The sequence below is a fragment of the Podarcis vaucheri genome (assembly GCF_965113315.1).
Source record: "Podarcis vaucheri genome assembly, chromosome: Z".
In the NCBI taxonomy this organism is placed as follows: Eukaryota; Metazoa; Chordata; class Lepidosauria; order Squamata; family Lacertidae; genus Podarcis; species Podarcis vaucheri.
Genome location: NC_138758.1, coordinates 13568560 through 13590859, shown reverse-complemented (window position 1 = coordinate 13590859; position 22300 = coordinate 13568560). Strand labels below are relative to the sequence as shown.

The 22300-nt window shown below is 42.5% G+C and overlaps 1 long non-coding RNA gene across 4 annotated transcripts; it reads right to left on the bottom strand.

The window, feature by feature from the left end:
• Positions 1-1851: 1851 nt before the first annotated feature.
• LOC309523483 lies at positions 1852-21887 on the bottom strand. Of its 4 annotated transcripts, none has more exons than XR_014215386.1 (5): positions 19566-21887; positions 16266-16353; positions 13183-13303; positions 12300-12387; positions 1852-2161 (listed from the first exon to the last, which is right to left on the bottom strand). It is a non-coding gene; the product is annotated as an uncharacterized lncRNA (long non-coding RNA). The 4 variants fall into 4 exon arrangements; XR_014215389.1 differs by lacking the exon at positions 1852-2161 and having other exon boundaries at positions 12114-12387; positions 19566-19647; positions 21166-21887; XR_014215387.1 differs by lacking the exon at positions 1852-2161 and having other exon boundaries at positions 12114-12387.
• Between the last annotated feature and the right edge of the window lie 413 nt (positions 21888-22300).

Here is a 22300-nt window from a genome sequence, read left to right as displayed (position 1 = left end):
CCGAGGTACTATTTCTGGGTTAGCGGAGTCTGTAACTTGAAGCATCTGTAACCTGAATCGTCTGTAACCCGAGGTACCACTGTATTAGCATTCAAGTATATTTTCCAGCAAGGCAAAAACACTCAAGGAGGGTGCAAATCATGGGTGTGGTTCAGATGTGTGTGTGGATTGGGAAGACTTGCAAAAGCTATAGAGAGAAACATGGAGGTTCTTATTTGTTCCCCAGCCCTGAGGTCCCTATCCTCGGCTATGTGCAGCCTCTAGTAGGAGGGTAGTGTCTCTGAATGCCAGTAGCTGTGGATCACAAGAGGGAGAGGGGCTGTTGTGTTCATGTCCTACTTGTTGGCCGTCTCGTTGGCCACTGTGAAGGCAGAATCGGGACTAGATGTGTCTTTGGTCAAATCCAGCAGGGTGGTTTTTTTGTTGTTAAACTAGGGGTGTAGCCTTCCCCAAACGCCACATTTATGCAGGAATGTGTGATTTATATATATTTTTAACTCTTGTGAATATTTGTCTGCACATACACATAGCACATTTCTGTATGAAGAAGAAGAAGAAGAAGAGTTTGGATTTGATATCCCGCCTTTCACTCCCCTTCAGGAGTCTCAAAGCGGCTAACATTCTCCTTTCCCTTCCTCCCCCACAACAAACACTCTGTGAGGTGAGTGGGGCTGAGAGACTTCACAGAAGTGTGACTGGCCCAAGGTCACCCAGCAGCTGCATGTGGAGGAGCGGAGACGCGAACCCGGTTTCCCAGATTACGTGACTACCGCTCTTAACCACTACACCACACTGGCTCTCTATGCAACTTTGACCAATCAGCACCATTTTGCAAAGCATTTTTTTCCTAATAGAATTTATTTTTGTTTGCTGTTTTCATTAATGCATGCATTTTTAATGCACACATCCCCCTAATATATGCATTTGTGTACACCTTGTTTGGTTGGGAAAATTCATTGCAAAGTTTAGAGAAGTGCAAATTCCGAAGGACAATTGTGTTTCAGTTCACATTTTGGTTTGAGTTGTAAAGATCAGAATTGGGTTTTTAAATTAAAAATTAAAATGAAATGAAATGCCTTTCTAGCTCCATTCCCAGAAAGATCCCTATTCTTGGCAAAGGCATGAGAACCAAAACCACATGGCACCTCCTAGAAGGGAAACATGAGCTGTGAACCAGTGTGCCCAAGTGTCAGACTGCGAGCAGAAAGTTTGGGGTTTAAAGCTGCACTGAGACATAGTAATCAGCCACAGATAAGGTCAGGCAGTTTTCCAACCTAGCCCAGTATTGTCTGCACTGACTGGCAGGGGCCATCCAGGGTTTTAAAGAGGTGTCTCTCCCAGCCCTACCTGGAGATGCCACAGAATTACTCTTGGACTTTCTGCATGGAAAGCAGATGCTCTACTACTGAGCCATGCCCATTCTCCTTCCTCCATCATAAAGACCAGTTCCCATCACCTCCTACCTGAGCTCCTTCAAACAGGAGATGCAACCAGGAATTGAACTTGGCACATTCAGCATGCAAAACATGTGCATTGCTATTGGGGTGTTGACATTGTCACAATAATCCCAACTTGCTTTGCAGGGCTGTTGTAGGAGCAGAGTTCCCATGAGGGGCAGAAACCTTATACCGTTGGCCTGAGCTCCTTGGAGGAAAGGCAATATCTTTTTCTAGCGTCTTGAAAATCAGGCTTGAAGTTGTGCATCTCTGAATAGGGATCAATGGGGCAGTGTTGTGCATCTCTGATAGGGATCAATGGGGCAGTCTACTGCCTGCCTGTGTTACTGCTGCATTCATTCATAAGTCTGTTCCATTCCATTTCCCCATCTATCTATTTTCCACTTGGAAATTCATATTTAAATGAGTATTTATGTACATATTTTAATGCACTTTAAAAATCATTTCTAAATGTATTTTATTCTAAAATACACATTTGCAAACAGATTTGGGTATTTATTTGTTATTTGAGAACTGGACCCCCAAAAGCGAGAGAATGCATTTTTCTGGGTGGTAATACAAATCTGATCAGCTCCCAGCCATTATTCTCTCTTGTTTTTAACTGTTTTTCTTCGGTTTGAAGTGAGTTCTTCATTGTTTCTTGCTTCTTGTTTTCTTATTTGCTTCATGTTTTGTAGCATGTCATGGTATCTGTTGCAAATGATCTGCGGACCATACATATAATCAATAACATACAAATAAAATTATAATCCATGTGGGCTTGAATTCCTCAAAAATAAGAACATATTTTGCATTTTTATGTTGTGAACTGTCCTGTGACGAAGGGCAGTATACAAACTTAATAAATAAATAAATCCCCCATAAACTTAATAGATAAATCCCCATGAACCCCAAACCGGCCAGAAACAGAAATGATTAAGGATGGAAGATTCCTTCCCCCGCCAACTGACTTTGCCAGCATAAGTTGAAGTTGCTACAGGTGGAATTAGGTAAATTGGCAATCTTCTCTGGGCCAGAATAACCTCTTGGAAAGTGATCTCGATTTGCTTCATTACAACACCTGCTTGCAATAAGATGGGATCTTATCTATTTCTGTAATAAAATGCCATGGTAGAACTGTGTCCTTAATTATCCTACTAAATAATGGGACGCATTTAAAGCCTTTCCACTCCATCTCCCACCACTCATTAGTGTCCTTTATGAGTTATTTGTCTCAACGTTATTGCATTTTCATTTAATTTTTTTTCCTAAGGAAAAAAAAATTAGGTTCAAATGCAAATTCATTCTGGTACACATATAAAATGAATACATAATTAATGGTTCTGTTTCAGACATTTTAATCACCCAAAATATGCTAAGTGCTTCTCAGAACAATCGTAAGGCAAGTAAGCTAAATATCTGTGTTGAGATTCAGTTTATATTGTGAGTTTACAGGGGGTCAGATGCCAAGTTATGATCAACTGCAGTGTAACCTGGGGGAATATATCATCTAACAATGCAGTATGCTTCTGGATGCAATACTAAGCACTCTTACTAGTGAGTAAGTCTCATTTAACTCAGTAGGGCATACTTTGGAGAAAATGCTGAGGGTCACAAGTCTCTGACATATGGAGTATAAGCTTGGAATGTAAGTTTTGGGTGTTGACTCCACAGTGTCTTAAGAGGCAACTGGCTAATTCGAACAGGGGCAAGTGATATAATGCTGATAAAGGCTCTTTGAGGTATATGATGTTGGGCATGCCCTGTAGTGGCTTCCTTTCTGATCAGAAATTATTGTTCATATTAATTTATTTAGGAAAATCCTTGCTATTTGTAGATGTTCACACTTTTTAATGTCATATTCCTTTGCGGAGGGACTAGCAGGTGGGGCTATTGGTTTCTTGTGTTTTGGTTCTTGTTTTTATTATGTACTTTGTAGTTTTATTCTGTATTTTATATTGTGAACTGCCCTGAGATATTCGGATTAAGGGCGGTATACAGAATTAACAAAAACATCGTCAACAATGGATCCCGCAAGCCCTTCTGGTTGCAAGCATAAAAACCCACCATCCATTACTCAATGGTCTTACTGCAGTTTCTACATCTGAATACTTTATCAGTGTCATAAGACTTTTGAGTCAATGAGACACATGCAAATAATAATGGGAGAGGATTAGGTAACAACTATTTCAAAGCACTCTGTCTCCAAGCCTGTGCTAAACTGCCAACCTATGAGCTAAATTCTAATGCCGATCATAAGCCCTTCTGGGTAGTAATTGTATCTGTCTGATTTTGTGTAAGTAACTACCACTCTACTAACATGAAATCAATGTTGCATAATTGGTGTGGTGATTAATGATGTCATGGTAAATATGCTGTCATGCAGAGTGAAGAGATGACCTTCTATTGGGGTTTTTATATATCTCCATAGCTGAAGAGACTTGCTGAACAGCATTACAAAGGCATTTCAAAGAGCCCACCAGTGAAAGAGAAAGAAGGGTCATTTGCCCAGGCAGGTGCATTATGTGACCCATGAGAGCAACAAAATAACCAGACTGTATAACTGAGATGGGATAAAATCAGGCCAAATCTTTATTGAGAGCAGCAGACAGGGCAAGGGTTGGCATGGCATTGGGTCCCAGGATCAAGTCATCATTCCACAAGCCCCATGCTGATGGAACGCATCATTTCCACCCCTCATACAAACAATGTTCTTCGGCCTAACTAAGGAAAGCCATAATTTTACTGATGGAAAGGTGAAAAAGAACCCAACAAAGTGCTAATTGGGTTGAGAGTTGGGGGGGGGTCATTTCTGGCCCTGTCAATCAATGACTTAAAATTGTTCAGTTAAGGCTCTAGCCCAAGGGCAGGTGGGAAGCTCTCAAAGCAAAATGGCTGTGAGCCCAAGTAGGAGCAGCCTTATACAGGCTTCCTCTCTCCTCTTCAGCAAGGGCTCATGGGACAGCTTTTACCCATCACACAGAAGATATAGTCATACCTTGGGATAAATACGCTTCAGGTTAAGCACTTTCAGGTTGTGCTCAGTGGCGACCCAGAAATAACGGAGCGTGTTACTTCTGGGTTTCGCCACTCGCGCATGCGCAGTCAAAATGACGTCACATGCATGCGCGGAAGCGGTGAAACGTGACCCGCGCATGCACAGATGTGCTGTCGCATCTTAAGTTCTGTTGGGGATGTGAACGGGGCTCCAGAACAGATCCCATTCGCATCCCAAGGTACCACTGTACTGGGCCAAACCTTGCCCAATATTTTGCTGCAATCTATGGGTCACAGTGTTGTCGGGCAAAGGCATCCTGTGCTTATTGGACACGAAACGGGGCTTCTATGCAAGCTGTTTTTTGAACATTCATCCTGATGTGTTTTCACAAGTTTGGTGAGCAATTGCTATCCCACACAATCCAGGGCATCTGGAAGAACAATTGAATGAGCAATTGAAACAAAGTGCAATTTGGGGGAAGCAGGTTAGTTGTTGAAGAGTACTGACAGACCCTCCAAGTATCCCAATTTTCCAGGGACAGTCCTGGAATTACAGAAGCCATCCTGGTTTCTGATTTGATCCCAGAATGTCCTGCTTTTCCTTTTTCCTCTATGCCTCGGAGAACAAACAAATGATCTGTGTGTAGGTGCAAAAACAGATTCCTGTGTATCCTGAAACTAAATAACCGGAACTAAATGAAGGAAATGGTGAAGTTGGCATATGAAGCCCTTCCTATAATTTTGAAGCAAAAGGTCACCAATCCACTTTAAATTCTTTCATCACAATGCTTCAGCAATCAGCCATTTCTTAGGAAAAGCAGGGAGTGTTGATTCCTTTATTTTAAATGGAACCTTACACTGTCTCCTCAGAAGTAACTCCCACTGTAGTCAATGGAGCTTACTCCCAAGTAACTGTGTAAAGACAAGACAGCCTTACACTGTAATCCTAAGTATTTTTACTCAGAACTAAGTCCCACTGAGTTCAGCAGGATTTACTCTCTCGTATGTTCCTGATCTGGGATGTGGGTGGCACTGCGGGTTAAATCACAGAGCCAAAGACCTGCCGATCAGAAGATCAGTGGTTCGAATCCCCACGACAGGGTGAGCTCCCGTTACTCGGTCCCTGCTCCTGCCAACCTAGCAGTTTGAAAGCACGTCAAAGTGCAAGTAGATAAATAGGTACCTCTCTGGCGGGAAGGTAAACGGCATTTCCGTGCACTGCTCTGGTTCGCCAGAAGCAGCTTAGTCATGCTGGCCACATGACCCGGAAGCTGTACGCTGGTCCCCTCGGCCAATAAAGTGAGATGAGCACCACAACCCCAGAGTCGGCCACGACTGGACCTAATGGTCAGGGGTCCCTTTACCTTTTATGTTCTCGCATTACATTTTCTATTATTTATTTATTTATTTCACATTTTCCCAATAGGGACTCAAAGCAGCTTACTTCTAAATTTTTATTTCATTCTATTTATCTGTAGAAGGTGTACATGATCCCTGCCCTGAGACATTTTTTTCTTTACAACCATCTTGTGAGGTTGGTGAGACGGAGAGGTTGTCATTGGCTCAAGGTGACCAATGTTGATGTGTATATGACTTCTATGTGTGCAGTGAGATCAAGCATGGGAGAAGCTTCCTGATGTAGAAGAGGATGTCCCTATTTTCATGTTGGAGATAATGTTGGAGGGAATGCACTGAATCGGCATTAATTGTGCAATCTGAATTTGCTGGTATGTGATTGAATCCCTGAGATTGGGGGCAGGTGGGGTTACTACACAACTCTGCCACTGCTCAATATATTACAACTGAAAAGAGGACAAAGTCTCAAGAGCCAATAATTTATAAGCTTATTTATTGTTTGTTTGTTTGTTTGTTTGTTTGTTAAATTTAAATCATTGTCCCCAAAGGAGCATAAAGTGGCTAACAATAAGTGATGAAGCAACAAGAACTTTTAAAAAAAAATCCCAATACACTTTCAGACTGGGAAAGATCTCAATTTAAAAGGCTAGTTGGAAGAGGAAGGTCTCTAGTAGGCATTGAAAAGACAACAGAGGCTGCATATAAGGTGTGAGATGATCTTTCAGGTATATTTCAAGTTTAACCCAGATTAGATCTTGGAAACTCTATGGAGATAGATGACTCTCCAACTGGGGGGAGGGGGGAGGGGAGAGAAAGCCAGTTGTTAGAGCCAGCAAGCAGGGAAGGAAGTTTAGATTTCACTTCTAAGCACTGCTTGAGAGCACATAGTGATGCCACTGCAATAGCCTTAGGATCTACAGTTGTAAACTACTTCTAGAAGCACTGCTTAGTTACAGTGTTATTAGATGATGCATAGAGATGTTGGAGAATTCTGATAAAAGCCTCAGTTGGCAGGTTCATGTACACATGGGTACAGAATGGCAGAAAGGGGAAATGGAAAAATGGAGTCTGAAATCTGCAAAATTCAAGAGCTACAGCTTGTGACCTTTTTATTATGCAAAACTCAACTGTATGTAAGCTAAGTGTTTACAGTGCAGCAGCATCGAGCACAGTTGTAGATCTGAATCTATCACAAAGATCACTGTGTTTCCTATACAGTGGTAGCTCGGGTTATATATGCTTCAGGTTACATACACTTCAGGTTACAGACTCCACTAACCCAGAAATAGTACCTCGGGTTAAGAACTTTGCTTCAGGATGAGAACAGAAATCGGCAGCAGCAGGAGGCCCCATTAGCTAAAGTGGTGCTTCAGGTAAACGAATTAAGTACTTAACCTGAGGTACCACTGTATTATTATTATTTATTAAATTTCTATAACACCTGAGGATCACAGGATGCTCTACAATATAAAAACTAAAACACACATAACATGAACCCTAGAACTGTTTTAGAAAGTGGTTTGTTAAAGCAGGTGATGGATGATGTATCTCCATGTATATACAGTTGGGAGCAGAAAATGATCTGAGTCAGGTTTTGCATTCATTCATCCAACAAGGAAGTTATTTGTTCCTTGCAAACTTTCATTATCACAGTAGAACAAAGGAGGGGGGGCAGAAAGAGACAATAATTAAAGCCCTCAAAGAGCCATATACTAAGGCTTAATGTCAAATGTGCAGTATCCTAAAGTACAAGATACCCAAGCTAAAGCAATAAAACGAGTTCTGCATTTCTAATAGTTTTATTTATTTTGTTTATATTTAATACAAAGCAGGAAAGGAATCCTGGTCTCCGTACATCAAAAAGATGCGACATGTTAGCAAAACCGTGGTGCAAAAAAAGAGCCATAAACAATGCTTTTAATTCCAGGAGCGCTATATTATGGATAAACAAAAGCACAAAAATGAGGCGATAAAAATAAAGGGGAATCCAGTCCATCAAAGCAAATGTGCTAAGAGTATGGCACTGTAAAATCATCCTGATGAAGGACCCATTTCAAACGCTCGCTAACTGAATCAATGGCTCCATATTTATTTTATTTAATGAGCGGCCTTCCACTAAAGGAAGCTTCACATTTCATTTAGCCAACGGCTGATTCTCACAATGCAGGATTCTGCCTCCTCCTCTCCAGCACTTAGCATAAGAGGAGACCCTGCTGTTTCAGGCCAAAAGTCTATCTAGCCCTAGCATCCTACCCACATTGGCTAGCCACACATCTATGGGAAGATCGCAAGCAGAAATGGAAGGGGATAGCTCTGTACCACATTTATGCCCCATTGGTCCACAAAAGTCTACTTCCTCTGAAAAATACAGGTTGCATACAGTCACCACAGCTAATTTTGTGTATGGCTTTGTGATTTTTTAAAAAAAATAATACAAGTTAAAAAGAGCAGAACATCGACTGCTGCATTGTTCTCAAGTCTCCTCCCACTCGAGAGAAGGGAAAAAGCAAGAACTAGGAACCTACTTTAGGCAATAGGAAGGGGCAGAGGATGATTAATGAATGATAAGGCTAGCAAAGGCACAATGGCTATGTTCTACCTCCACTGTCAGAGGAATTTCCACTTTCTGGAAATCTCAAGTTCAGAGAACTGCTCTCCTGCTTGAATCCTTCTTGTGAGCTTCCCATATGCATCAGGTTGGCCACTGTGAGAACAGGATCCTGGACTAGATGGGTCATTGGCCTGATCCACCAAGACTCTTCTTGTGTTTTTATGGTCTTATGAAGCATTTCTGATGCTTCCTGCCATCCCAGGAACTGATTTCAGGAGTGGGATGGAGAAGTCCAGAAGAAAGCACAGTCTGAACTGGAGAAAAGAAACAGAAGGAAAATGTGCATAGAATTGCCCCTTTAGGTATTACCAGGGAGGAGGCACAGATTTGCATAAAGTTTGCATTTGCCAATTTATACCTAGCGGTGGAAATAAATAGGGTAAATAAAAGTCATTTCTCTCATTTAAATATAAATAACAGAAACACACTATAACTCACCATAGTGAGGATGGCTGTGACTGGGTGTTTTGTGTGCCTACAGAGTCTGTTACTCAGGTGCCAACCATTGATGGACCACTTCAAGACCCTCCCTTGTTCTCCCCTCTTAGGGTTCTGTATCTCTGGACCAGGCAGTCTTTCAACTAGAGGACATTTTCAAATGAAGAACTGTCCTCTGTAAAGTTCTGTCCCAGAATTGTTACGAGCTGCACTACCTAGCCCTGTGCACACACAGGAATAAGTCCCATTGCGTTCAGTGAGGCCTGCTCCTAAGAAAGTGGCAAGAAGATTGCAGCCCAAACTTCTGTGGTATAAAACACTGCATATCTGAGCACATCTCTTCATCACTGCTATTATATTCAAATTAATGAAAACCACTCTTGGACGACAAATACGCAGGCAATCTCAACTTGGGGATTTGTTCCAAGCATTCAGAAACTTGCTTTCTATTGTGACACAGGTCGAGCAGTCAGGCAAATTCAGGATGAATGAGGCTTGTTGCTATGTTGATGAGGAGGAGACGGAATGATTCACAATGTACTATGACCTTCCAACCACCACTCTCCTACTCCCTGTGAAAGCGAGAATGTTAAGCCATCATCATTGTATTCACATTCTCTCAAGATTCGCTGAAGAGATTTTTATACCCATACACTTCAGAGCTCAGTCACGCAGCTAACACTTGAAGTAACCACGATGCGCTGGTACAAAGGCAAGTGTCGAAACATACTGGCATGAACACTGATTTACTGAGAATCAAAAATCTAGAGCTCCGCAGACAGATAAGGATGAGTGGAGCTGTTTGGTTCCACTTCTGAAAGCTTTGCTGGAGCCAGGAATGTATACTTTCCACTCTGACAGTACTTCAGAATAGCTTGCAGAATTAAAGTGGTTTCCACAACCCACCATTACAGATATGAGGAGATGAGGATGAATGAATCTGTCAATTTCAGATTCTCTTAGTTAAGCATTTATCCCATTTTATATTCAGCTGGCCACATTTCTGTATCAGTGTGTTACTTTAAAAAAGAAAACTCGTGAAAATTCTTCAATATCTTAGTGGGTGCTTTTTATACATAATTTTGCATGCAACTGTCTCCCTCATAGTTTCTCAAATGAAACTCTCATATGGGTATCTCCCTCATATAATGTTTTGGATGTTTGTCTTAATTAATATGTACATTGTTATGCACACTTTCTCCTAATATGCACACTTTTAAAAGTGAAAAACTGCATCACCAAATTAAGAAAAGTGTGAATTTTGAAGAACAGCTGAATTTCAGTTTCCATATTATTTTAAGAGACAACCAGTTACATTGATCTGTATTATAACTAAAGCCAAACCAAACTTCTCTTACTTGTTCTCCCACTCTCCCATGTGGGGAGAGGCTAAGCATGACCTGCAAACATGGGGGGGGGGGTCCTGTGGTGTGGTTTATTTGTTTATGTGGTTTATTTGTTAAATTTTTTTGTTCATGTGGTTTATTTGTTTTTTAAAAAAAACAATAATTGTCATGCTCCTGTCCCAAGACACTTACACCTGAGAGTAAGGAAGAGACCTCTATACAGGCTGAACAAAAAGCACAGGATCCAAGTGTGATTCCAAGACACACACACAAGACAAGAGACTCAGAATTGAACAAAAGCAATGAAGATGTCCCAACAGTTGTCACGTCTGTCCCATCAAGCCTTTTAAAGGTGGGGTGGGGTGGCCTTACTCACAAGACTCTCTCACCTTATGAGACTGCCACTCATGCAAGCACAATCTCTGCCTAGGTTGGTGCATTTGATCAGAGGCAGATTCTTGGTCTTTCAAATTTCAGCAGTGCCCTGTGTGAGGCCAAAAATTGGCACTCCATTGCTTCTCACCTTCTTTTCCACTCAATTCACTACATCATAGCTGTGATGCCCTATAGCACTCCCTAGGCTCAACAACTAGTGTGGCAGAACTGGTTGCACTGCCCTAAATGCAGAGGTGATGCCTGGTTCTCAACAACAACCACCTGTCTTGCCTTCATGATTCCAGCTCTGCCCAACTTCCTTTTTCCCAGCCCCTCTCACTGGCTGCTCAAAGCACTTTCTGCACCCCAAGAGGCTCTAAAGTTTACAGGAGTGGCAGTACGGCAAGCAAAAAGATCCATAATCTCAAGGGGGAGAACATCCTTCTCCACAGCTGCCAGCCCTCAAGGCCTCTCGACTTCTTCTCGCTCTTCTGTCTGGGGCTTATATACTACTATGAGTGATACTGATGGAACTGAGGGGCCCATTACTGGTTCTGTACAACCTTTCAGCCTTAACAAGTGCCCCCAATCACGAAGAATTATGGAAATGTGGTTTGTTAATGGTGGTATAGGCTACCAGGATTCTCCATGACTGTTAAAGAGGTATAATAGTGCTTTAAACATATGGTGTGGGTGTGACCTAAGAATGCATGGGAAGCTATGAACTGGGCTAGTCTATTTTAGACAGACCTTAATAAAACTGATTTTCGGTGTCATGAAAAGGAAGCAAATGTTTAGGCATTTATATTGTTGCAGTTTTATTTTTTACAGTCTGTGAGGGGAAGATGTGTTTGTAGGGTTTTCTGCCTCAGCTGCCCAAATAAATTGCCCAGCTTTGATTTCTGGAAGTGGTGGTGTCGTTTGCTGCATAATTGTGGGGATTTTCATTGCAATTTCATGTGAGAAAATTTGGGGTGGTATGCAGCTCTTTCCCACCGTTTTAAATCAGCATGATATTTAAAATTTAGAATGATACACATGGTATTTGGATCAAAAAGCCACTGTTTCATAACAGGTAATGCAGTGTAAAAGGAACATTAGGCTCCAGGGTAGAAGTACTAGCATTATAATCACAAAAAACTAATACAAAAATCCTCACGTCTGAATAGACTCTTCCACTTGCCCAAAGTGTCTAGTAGTGGAAACATTACAGCAAGTATGGCCTATGTTCTGGAATTCTTTCTGGCTCAACAAGGTCAATAGGTTTATAGCCTGGATTATTTTAGAGACAGAATCTTCCCCATCCCTTTCCACAACTAGGAGAGTCTGCTTGTGCATGACTAGAGTTAGTAAAGAAACAGAACAAGGGGGAATTACTTAGCAGCAGAGAAGAGGTGGATTCTACACACATATAAAAATGTTCTGAAAATGCTGTTTTAAAAAGTGTTCTCTCTCTCTCTCTCTCTCTCTCTCTCTCTCTCACACACACACACTATATATATAAATAAAAATTTCCATAAGGTTCACCATCGTCATCTAGTGTCACATTGTATATTGCACTTAAAACACACTTATAACGTTTTATTTGCAGCTGCACAGCTGAGTCCAGAGACTAATTAAGTCTCTGATAATCCAGGAAAGAAGTTTTATGGGGTGGGGAAAACACATGAACAGCTCTCGCTGCAAAGATGTCTGCTTTCTTAAAACTTATGACAGCTGAACCAATAGCCTTCACTTCACCTTTCCAGTTTTGCTGAGCTGGACGATGCTTTATTGGCCATTGCATTTGAGATAAAGCATTTCCTCCTCTCCTCTCTGGTTGTTAATCCTGTCAAACCATCATGGTCATTAATTTCCATCATCTGGGCAAACTGTTTGTTTCTCCAACATGGCAATAGACTACAGGGTCTCTTCTGACACCATTAATTGTTTATAGTGCATATGGCAAGACACTGTGCCTCCGAACTATATTGTTGCATGCCTCCCCCCAAATCTCTGAGTGGTGCAAAATCCCAGGGGTTCCAGGTGCTTGTTCAGGGTTCGTATTTCCTTTGGAAATGAGACACAGCAGAGGCTGTGGTGTCTTTATGATAGATGGTTTATCTACACATATATACAGCCTTAGCCTATGAAAGAGCAGTTCAGAGCATTAACACCCAAGAGGGCCTTCCTTCCTTCAAACGGGAATCAAACAGTGCTCTGACTCTGTCTTCTAAGTTTGCTGTTTGATTCTAGTTCACATCACTCCAACTCTCACTCCTGCCATTTTGTCTTTCTAACTACCTGTGAGTTGAGGGAGGGGCCCCCATCCATTTACAGTCTTGCCCAGAATCCCTTCCTTTGTTCCCTTAATGGCCCACCACCCAGACTCTCAGCTGAGTGGGAAGCTAGCCTAGTTTGTATTTTAACACTTTGCTGGATCCTGGGGTTATTAGGATCTCAACATATAGCCAACTCCTCACCCAAAAATACATCATAACAATATTAACTGCCTGTATAAAAGCAGCAGCACAACCACATTGATTTAGATCAGAGATTTTTCAACCTGGGAAACTGAGCATCACGTGCCAGTGTGGATGGAGCCAAAGGCAAAAGTGGGTTGAACAACCAACATAAATTTTACCTTTGTACAGCAGGGCAGTTTCTACACAGCTAGCCAGCCACCCTTTTCTATCCTCCATCAGGCAAGGAAGAGTTCCAGACGAAAAGACTTAAACATGCTCAGTATTTTTCCTTATCACCTTCTTGCCAAAATACAAATATCAAAACAGACCAGATTAAGAAACAATTCAACGTCATAGTATTAGTGGGCATGAAATTGGAAATTTTGGAATTAACTACATTGCTCTTTTTTACATGGTTCTCATATATATATATATATATATATATATATATATATATATATATATGCTTTCGTAGATTTTCACGGGTACAGGAATGCAGGTTTTGGTGTCTTCGGGTGTCTTCCCGTGTAAGAGTCGGGGTGTCTGTGCGACGTTTCGACGAGGTCTCACTCGTCATCTTCAGGCTGGTGCTTTCGGCTTCTTGTTACTGGAACAGAGCAGAATCTGGTGTTTGAGTTCCTATAAATACTGTTGAGGGGTGTGGTGTATAGCCTCCAACGTTCTGGGCAGAGAGGAAGTTCCTAGATTAGTGTGCCTTTTCTTCTTTTGTTCCTTAATTACTTGAGGGATATCTTGAGTGATTTCATGAGTGATATTCTGAATACCACTGGGTGGGTCATTAAGTGTAGATTAGTTGCTAAAGCTTTCGTGTCTTGACCTCTTGAGCTTGTGAAGAGTTTTTCTGAGAAGATGGCTGTGCTGCATTTAGTTGTGCTCTGGCTTGGCTTCGTGTATAGGGGCGAGCTGTGGTTTTGTGCTTTGTGCCAGCCAGATCTGTGTAGGGATTGCAGGGGGGTGCAGCATCCGGAGGTGCCACTATAGTTTGGCTACTGGATGGAGTCTGTAATATGTCTGTGGAGAGGGTCTGGGTTTGGGTCTGGTGTGGTTGATTGGTGATGGCGTTCTGTGTGCCTCTGGTTCTGGTGTCGGTTTTTGTGGGGAGGGCTAATTTCCAGATGTCTGGCAGGCGGGACGTGTCGTCACGCTTGTTCATGTTGTGAGGGTGTTTCTCTATCTCGATGGCTTCCATGATTATTCTCTTGTGGTGATGTTCCATGTTAAAGAGCAATTTGGAATCTGCAAAATTAATTTCGTGTCCTGTTTCTTTCATGTGTTGGAAAAGAGAGGAAGTTTTTTCTTCTTTTTTGACGGCATTCTTGTGTTCTGCGATACGTGCATTTATTCGTCTGTTTGTTTGTCCAATGTACGTGGCTGGGCAGACTTTGCAGGGTATTTCATAGACCCCTTGGTTTTCCAGCTGGATTTTGTCTTTTGGGTTTCTGAGGATATTGGCTATTTTTTGGTTGGTGCAGAAGGCTGTTTTGATATTGTGTTTATGGAGGATTTTGCTGATTTTGTCTGTAGTGCCCTTGATATAAGGAAGGAGGGCCATGCCATTGTTTTCTTCTGTGTCTTGGTTTTTGGGGGGTGTTTCTTTTTGGATTAGCTTCGTAACCCTGTTTTTCTGGTATCCATTGGCGATTAACACATTTGAGAGATTCTGTAACTCAGTTGTCAAGTGGTCTTTGTCAGCCAGGCGTTTGGTTCTGGAGATGAGAGTCTTGGCTACGGAGTTTATTTGTGCAGGGTGGTGGTGTGATTGTGCATGTAAGTAGCGGTTGGTATATATATATATATATATATATATATATATATATATATATATATATGCTTTCGTAGATTTTCACGGGTACAGGAATGCAGGTTTTGGTGTCTTCGGGTGTCTTCCCGTGTAAGAGTAGGGGTGTCTGGGCGACGTTTCGACGAGGTCTCACTCGTCATCTTCAGGCTGGTGCTTTCGGCTTCTTGTTACTGGAACAGGCTCTGTTCCAGTAACAAGAAGCCGAAAGCACCAGCCTGAAGATGACGAGTGAGACCTCGTCGAAACGTCGCCCAGACACCCCTACTCTTACACGGGAAGACACCCGAAGACACCAAAACCTGCATATATATATATATATATATATATATATATATATATATATATAAGATTAGTTTAGATTGCCATGCTTCTTTTCCTTCCAAATGGCTTCTAGATTATCTCTGCTCCCCAGTTCACCCAAGTTTCAGGAAGAAAAAAAAATGGAATTTAGAATTCAAAGATTTGACAAAAGGGGTCTGACATGTTATTCCCACTAGCAGGGGCACCAAGTTGCCTCCCCCACAATGAGGGGCATGGTCATGTGACTCATCATGTGATGTGCCACATGACACCACCTAGTAAGTGCTGGGCAGGGGTGGCAAGCGTACTTGTTTGGCCCGGCCGCCACCTGGTTTCTAGGCTGCCAGGCAGAGGCTGGGAAGAGCAAAAGCGAAGATCACCTTCCCTACTCACAGCCCCTGCCTGGCTCCCAGGCTCCCAGGTGGCCAGAATTGGTGTGTGTATGTGTGTGTGATTAGTTCAGAATCTTATTTCCTTGTATTGCTCTTACAGGCTGCTAGCCTGCCCTTTACTGTTCAGCCCCAGGGCAGGTTATATACAGCTCAATATAATATGTAGATTGTTCTTTACCTACCTATCTAATGATTTGCCAACCTGATGCCCTTAAGACATTCTAGACTCTTGGGCAAATAGGAGCTGTATCCCAAAAAGAATCTGGAGAGTGCTGGGTTGTTGAAGACTGCTTTACAATGAACAGAAGGATAACAGGGAATGGATCTGCAGACTGTGATGCTTCATATCTTTGGGTTTCATTTTAATAGCAAAAAATTGACATGGAAGGGATGTGGGTTGCAGGCAGAGAGAAAGGTTGAGGAACACCTGGATATTTGGAAGATGTTCCCAGCATACGGAACAGCAAGGGAGAATGGGTCTTGGAGTCTTAGAGCTTACATAGCAGGGAATAATAGATGGATGTAGCAGTATTTTAGCCTAGTGCCTCTGTTGATTAGGCTCTGTCATATCAAGGAAACTGGGCAGTAGTAAGCAGCCAGTCACAGTTGTTCTTGGCAGCCCTCCTGACTATCTAAGGAACAGAAGTCTGATGTTGTGACACATTCAAGTGACCAGGGAAAGGGTTTTCTACAACAGCTACAACAGCAGCCTTCATACTATCCTATCTAATGCTGAAGGTGATGATACCTGAGCATAGTTACTAGATCACAGCTCTGTCCTCTGAGGCTAGAAGATAAACTCAAATGACAGTTGAGCTCATATCGTTGAAAACTGCCTAGATATATAGGAGAAGACAGAAGCGCACAAGAACATTGTCATATGGATTGCCACCACAGTGCAGAATCCATAAGTATTCTAAGGTACACTTTTAAAAAGTTGATCTGCATTAGATGTAAGCGAAAAGACTGTAGCATACATTATAGATAGAAAAGTGACAAAATCCGATAGGGCTCATTTTTACACCTGTCTCATGTAGCAAAATGCCTGATTTGCAGACACCCTCATTACTTCAGTATGACAAAATAGCACAGATCAAACACTTCAAAGCATCACAGAAATAACACACTTGGAGGAAAGTTACCTACTTTTTATCTCTTTTGCTAGAACTTTGCAAAAAGGAAAGAAAAAAAACCATGAAAAAAGCCCACCCTGCTCATTTGCGATGGAATTATTTGTGCCTGTTGCTGTGTGTGACAGATTTCTGCAAATATAAGTTGAAACAGGTGGGGAGAAAGCAAGCATTGGCAAATAGAAAATTCTAGAAAACACTAAATAAAATGGCCCCCCAAATTTCACCATCCACTAGTTTTTTGAAGAACACATGGGAGCAGAGGCACCAAAGCTTGCTTTACTGTGCACTTCCCAGTTTTGAATCACATTAGATTGTGAGTATTTGAGCATGGACTTTATTATATTTTAGTCTATGTACAGTCCTTTTTAAACATGCAGGTGCTTTGTAAGTGTTAAATAACAACAAAAGCAGCAGTCATAATAGTGTCCTGATCCAAAGTCAATTCATTCTGATATAAGCCTATGCTGTTTGATGTGATCTATTCCCAGGTCCATACAGGACTGAATGGCAAGTTTCACTCAAAGCCCCAAGATCCCAGGCCAGCTGAAGTGTCAAACCAAATACTGTGCTCTAGTCCATATCATTTCCATATATTCCATTCTTACTCACAAAGCAAAATAAGTAAACGTAGGTTTTTGTTTTGTTTTGTTTTTAAAAATCAAATGAACAAATAAATCAATAAAATACTAGTGTGGTGTTATGACCTGGACTCTGAACTGCAATTTCTCTCTTAAATTTCTGCTTCTGCTCTACCTTGAAGTTAAAGGGGGCCTTTATCAAGCTCCATCCTTGGTCCTGTATACCTGAAGGAGGCTAAACGGCCTTGGTCCTGTATACCCCCATCGTTCAGCCCAGACACTGAGATCCAGCGCCAAGGGCCTTCTGGCGGTTCCCTCATTGTGAGAAGTGAGGCTACAGGGATCCAGGCAGAGGGCCTTCTCGGTAGTGGCGCCCGCCCTGTGCAACGCCCTCCCACCAGATGTCAAAGAGATAAACAACTACCTGACATTCAGACTGTACTGTTTTTAACACTTGATTGGGAGCTGCCCAGAGTGGCTGGGGAAACTCAGCCAGATGGGTGGGGTATAAATAATAAAGTATTATTATTATATTATTATTATTATATTATATATCCATCCTCTATGTATCAGCTTCACAACTGTAACACCAGAAGAGCAAAACTGAACTACTTTATGGGGTAGTTGGAAAGTCCAAGGATCAATGATGGCTTGTGATGTGGGACAGAGGTGGTGGTGTCCTCCTGGCTGTGCAAAAATCATCAGGATGGGGACAGGTAGAGGTGGGGAAGCTCCAGGCTGCAATGGCAGGCTTGCAAGTGTGTGTGCGCACCTGTGGGGCTCTAGACACTAGATCGTATTCAACTTTACCACTGCCGTCTTGCCCTTGTTCATACCCATGCTAATGAGTGCAGTGCTACTGGGAGAAAGCCACTTCCGAGCTGGAGAGAAGGTGGGGTTGCGGGCCCCACGCCCTCCCCATGTGCGCGGGGGCTGACTCACAGTCCCTGCGAGACTGAGGGAATCCTCAGGCGCGTCATCTCCTTGGCCAGCCAATCGGCTGGCCAGGGAGGCGTGGCCCGGGCTATTTAGGGCCAGCGCAGCTGAGGATTTCACTCTCTTCTTTACGCCAGCTGCTCCGGTTTGGCTCTCTGACATTGCTATGGATTTCGGTTGGCCGCCATCAAGGGGCCTGGTAGGAATTTTTCTACTTGGCAAATTGGCACCTGCCATTTGGTTTTTTTTGCCTACCTCGTAGCAAATCATCACAACTTCCTCAGCATTGGTGGTTAGGTATTGGTAGGGGTATTTTTATGCAGATGAGGGGGAAGGAAGCGCCATCACCTTCCCCCAAATTGAAGGGTAGTCCGGTAAAGGATTCCGGGGGGCGTTGCCCTGTCCGAAGCCTATGGAGGTGTGGGCCTAAGGCACGCTCCCGAGCAGTGACCCTGGGGGAGCTCCTAGTTGATGTACATCAGCAGGACTCCCCCTACTGGCAGTTAACCCTTGCCGGTCTTCAAGCAATCAGGCTGAAGCCGGTTAGTCGATAGGACTAATGCCTAAGCCAATACCAATACCGCTCAATTCCTGCAATCAGTAAAGTTGTGGCCTTTTTCGCCCATTAACCTTAAATGCTGTGTCTTGTGTCTTTATTTTCCAAGGGGGGAGGCGGGACTCACCACGCAAAACCATTGTCCTCTCCATCTAATCTGTCCATGTCAAACAGATAAAACTCTTAACAGCACAGTCCTATGTGTTTTTACTTGGGTGTAAGTCCCACTGTGCTTAACAGGACTTTTCCCCTTAAGTGTGGTTGGGTACTATCTAAACTGCTAAGCATAATTGTTTATTTTTTTCTGTTTGGGTTAAATTGTTATAACTTCAATAATATATGATCTCTTTTTAAAAAAGTTTAATTTACCAGATGTATGAAGAATTCTAAGTGAATTTTGTATTTGTACCTGCATATTGCAATCCCATCAGATTCAATAGGATGATTCAAGAAAGCAGCACCGGGGTGTGGGGGTGTGGAGATGACTTTATAATAAATTATAATAGAACAGAGATGTGTGAATAAGTAACCTTGAAAGTGTCCCTTTACAAACCGTAAATCTCTGCACTTAAAAAAATAAATAAAGAATGCTACAATTTGACCTGTAATTCCAATAATGAATACACAACTGAGATATAATCTACACTGAGATAAAGAAACACAGCTTAGTCTCGACACAACAGGGCATGCCAATCAATTGCTATTGATTGTTCATGATCCTACAAAGGATAAAGACGTCATCTCTAGTATTTCCAAATTTGTCATGGCACAAAAAAATATACCAGATCTAAAATGAATTATACATTTAAATTATGAGAAACTAAGGCTGTGCAAATACTACTTACCTGGTCTGGCTTTTGGGTGCGGGGGGGGGGGGCAGGGAGGCATCCAGAAGCCTTTCCAATTTCTTTAAGAACAAAAGAAGAGCTGTGTTGCATCTGGTTAAAGGGCCATCCAGCCACCATTCTGTTCTCACATCAGCCAGCCAGATGCCTCTGGGAAGCCCACAAACAGGACCTGAGTGCAACAGCACTCTGATTCCCAGTGACTAGTAGTCAAGGGCATACTGCCTCCAATGGTGGAGGTGGAGGTAAAAGGTAAAGGACCCCTGGAAGGTTAAGTCAAAGGTGACTATGGGGTTGCAGCACTCATCTACCTTTCAGGCCTACGGAGGCAGCATTTGTCCACAGACAGGTTTCCATGTCATGTGGCCAGCATGACTAAAACACTTCTGGCACAACTGAACACCATGATGGAAACCAGAGTGCACGGAAACGCTGTTTACCTTCCCGCCACAGCGTTACCTACAGTATTTATCTACTTGCACTCACATGTTTTCGAACTGCTAGGTTGGCAGGAGCTGGAACAGAGCAACAGGAGCTCACCCCATCGCTGGGATTTGAACTGTCAACCATCTGATCGGCAAGCCCAAGAGGCTTAGTGGTTTAGCCTACAGCGCCACCCACGCCCCATAGGACATAACAATCATGACTAGTAGTCACTGATAGTCTTAACCTCCATGAATTTGTCTAATAACCTTTTAAAGCAATCTGAGTTTGTGGCCATCCCGATATCTTGTTATTCCATAGTTCGCACTGTGTGGAGAACTTTCTGTCTGCCCTGAATCTCCCACATTTTGGCTTCATTGGATGACCCTGGCTTTTAGTATTATGAGAGGAAGAAAACTTTTATCTGTCCACTTCTTCCACACCACGCTTAGTCCCCCCCCCCAAGAAACCCATTGATCATTTTGGTTTCCCCATCTCTAGTTTCCTTTTTGTGGTGAGGCAACCAGAACTGTACTTCAATATAGATAAAATATGTAAAAGTCATGCATCTGCAAATAATTGTTCCAGGTGGTAAAATGTGGAAATTCTATCTGCTCTCTCTATAGTTTTCAATTAAGGGCCCTGAAGCTTAGATCCATCGCTGCTTCTGCTATTTTAGATAAGTGATGTGGTTCTTCTGGACTGATTGTAAATAAAGGATAATTTGCACTGAATACATTTCTGTTGCTTAGTCTCTTGGGAGTTGGACATGCCTGCTCTACACCATACATGGGCAGTTTTGTATATCTTTATCATTTCCCCTTAATCATGTTTTAAAAATCCCTAAGAGCAGCTTATTTATTTCTTTGCTTTTTTTAAAAAAAATGGTAATAATATCTGGTTTCATTACTTAATATGAATTTGATGAGGGAACTGAATTCTCCTTTTCAAGATGGGCAATGCCAAGTTTTGCCATCAGTCCAGTTCTGCCCTTGATACCAAGACTAAAACCTAGATCTGATTCCCACCAATAAAAAGCACCAAACATTCCAGAGTACACGAAATATCAACTCCCACCAACTCTACCCCAAATAACAAAGCAAAACAAAAACTCCACCAAATGCATTTTGAAAGATCAGTGACTTGATATGTCTAAACAGGTGTGTGAAAAAGATACTCTGGCTTCCCATTTCTGTTTAATGAGAATGTACACCAGTGACACCTGCAGATCCTTGAAAAAGTAACTGGATCAAGTTTCTTTAAAAAGAAGAAAGAAAAATCAGATAGCAGAAGTTATATGGAGACCCAGATGAGTTTGGGATTGTGCTGAATGAACTGAGCCAAACTTTGTGATGAAACAAACAACATTCTAATAAATCGGGTCCTCCCTTAAAGACTAGGACGGTGAGACCTGGAAAACCGACACCCTGTGTTGTGGGTGGGTACGATTGGTCAGCCACAACACCCAATTGGTAGGCCCTCAAAGCTGGATGCAATCTGGCCAATGGGACGCAGTCCAAACGGTTCAAGGGACCTATTTATACCCATGCACGTGACCCAGAGCTTCCTCTTTTGGCACATGCATTCGGAACACCAACAGCGTGTCCTCTGTGAGCCAAGAGAGAGAGCGATTTACCTTCAATGGATCGTCCTAGTGATATCTTTCCATTATCCCTTCTTTTAATTCCTTTCACCCTCTTCCTTTCCCCTCATTTTAATTTTAGGTTAATCCTCCCCGTCCTTGCCCTTCCCTTACTAAGAGGGGCTTTTGCCCCATGGGGCTACGGGCCCTTTGAACTCTGTTTTAGAGCTTTTTGATAATTTCCTTCGGGTTCCTGAGTGCTCCCTTTTGTGGGGCTTGCCGCGGATTACGATTTTATATTTGTGGCTTTGTGTAGTGTTTGCCCTCGTCCTTTAGGACCCATCTCAGTCACTGCGTTCAGTGCAAGCCCCAGCAGTTCCTCAGCAAACACTGGATCATCTGGGTGCTATCGTTGCCAATATTGGCTCAGACACTGCAGCCTTGACAAGGTTGAATTTGGACTTGAGTCATTGGCTCAGCAGTTTGGGAGGCAGCCTGATTCCCAGCCCGGCCCATCCTCTTCTTCTACTGTTTAGGAAGCCCATGGTCCCTCCAATGCAAGTAAAGGGAGCAAAGCTTTTGATTCCTCTGGAGCTTTGTTTCCCCAATTACAGTTTTCCAGGATTCCAGTCCCAGCTAGTCCCAGGGGTCGTCCCAGGAGTATGGGTGGAGTGCTAAAAAGTTGTAACATGACTTGGGGATTCAAAATATATTTTGGTTAAATTAATAT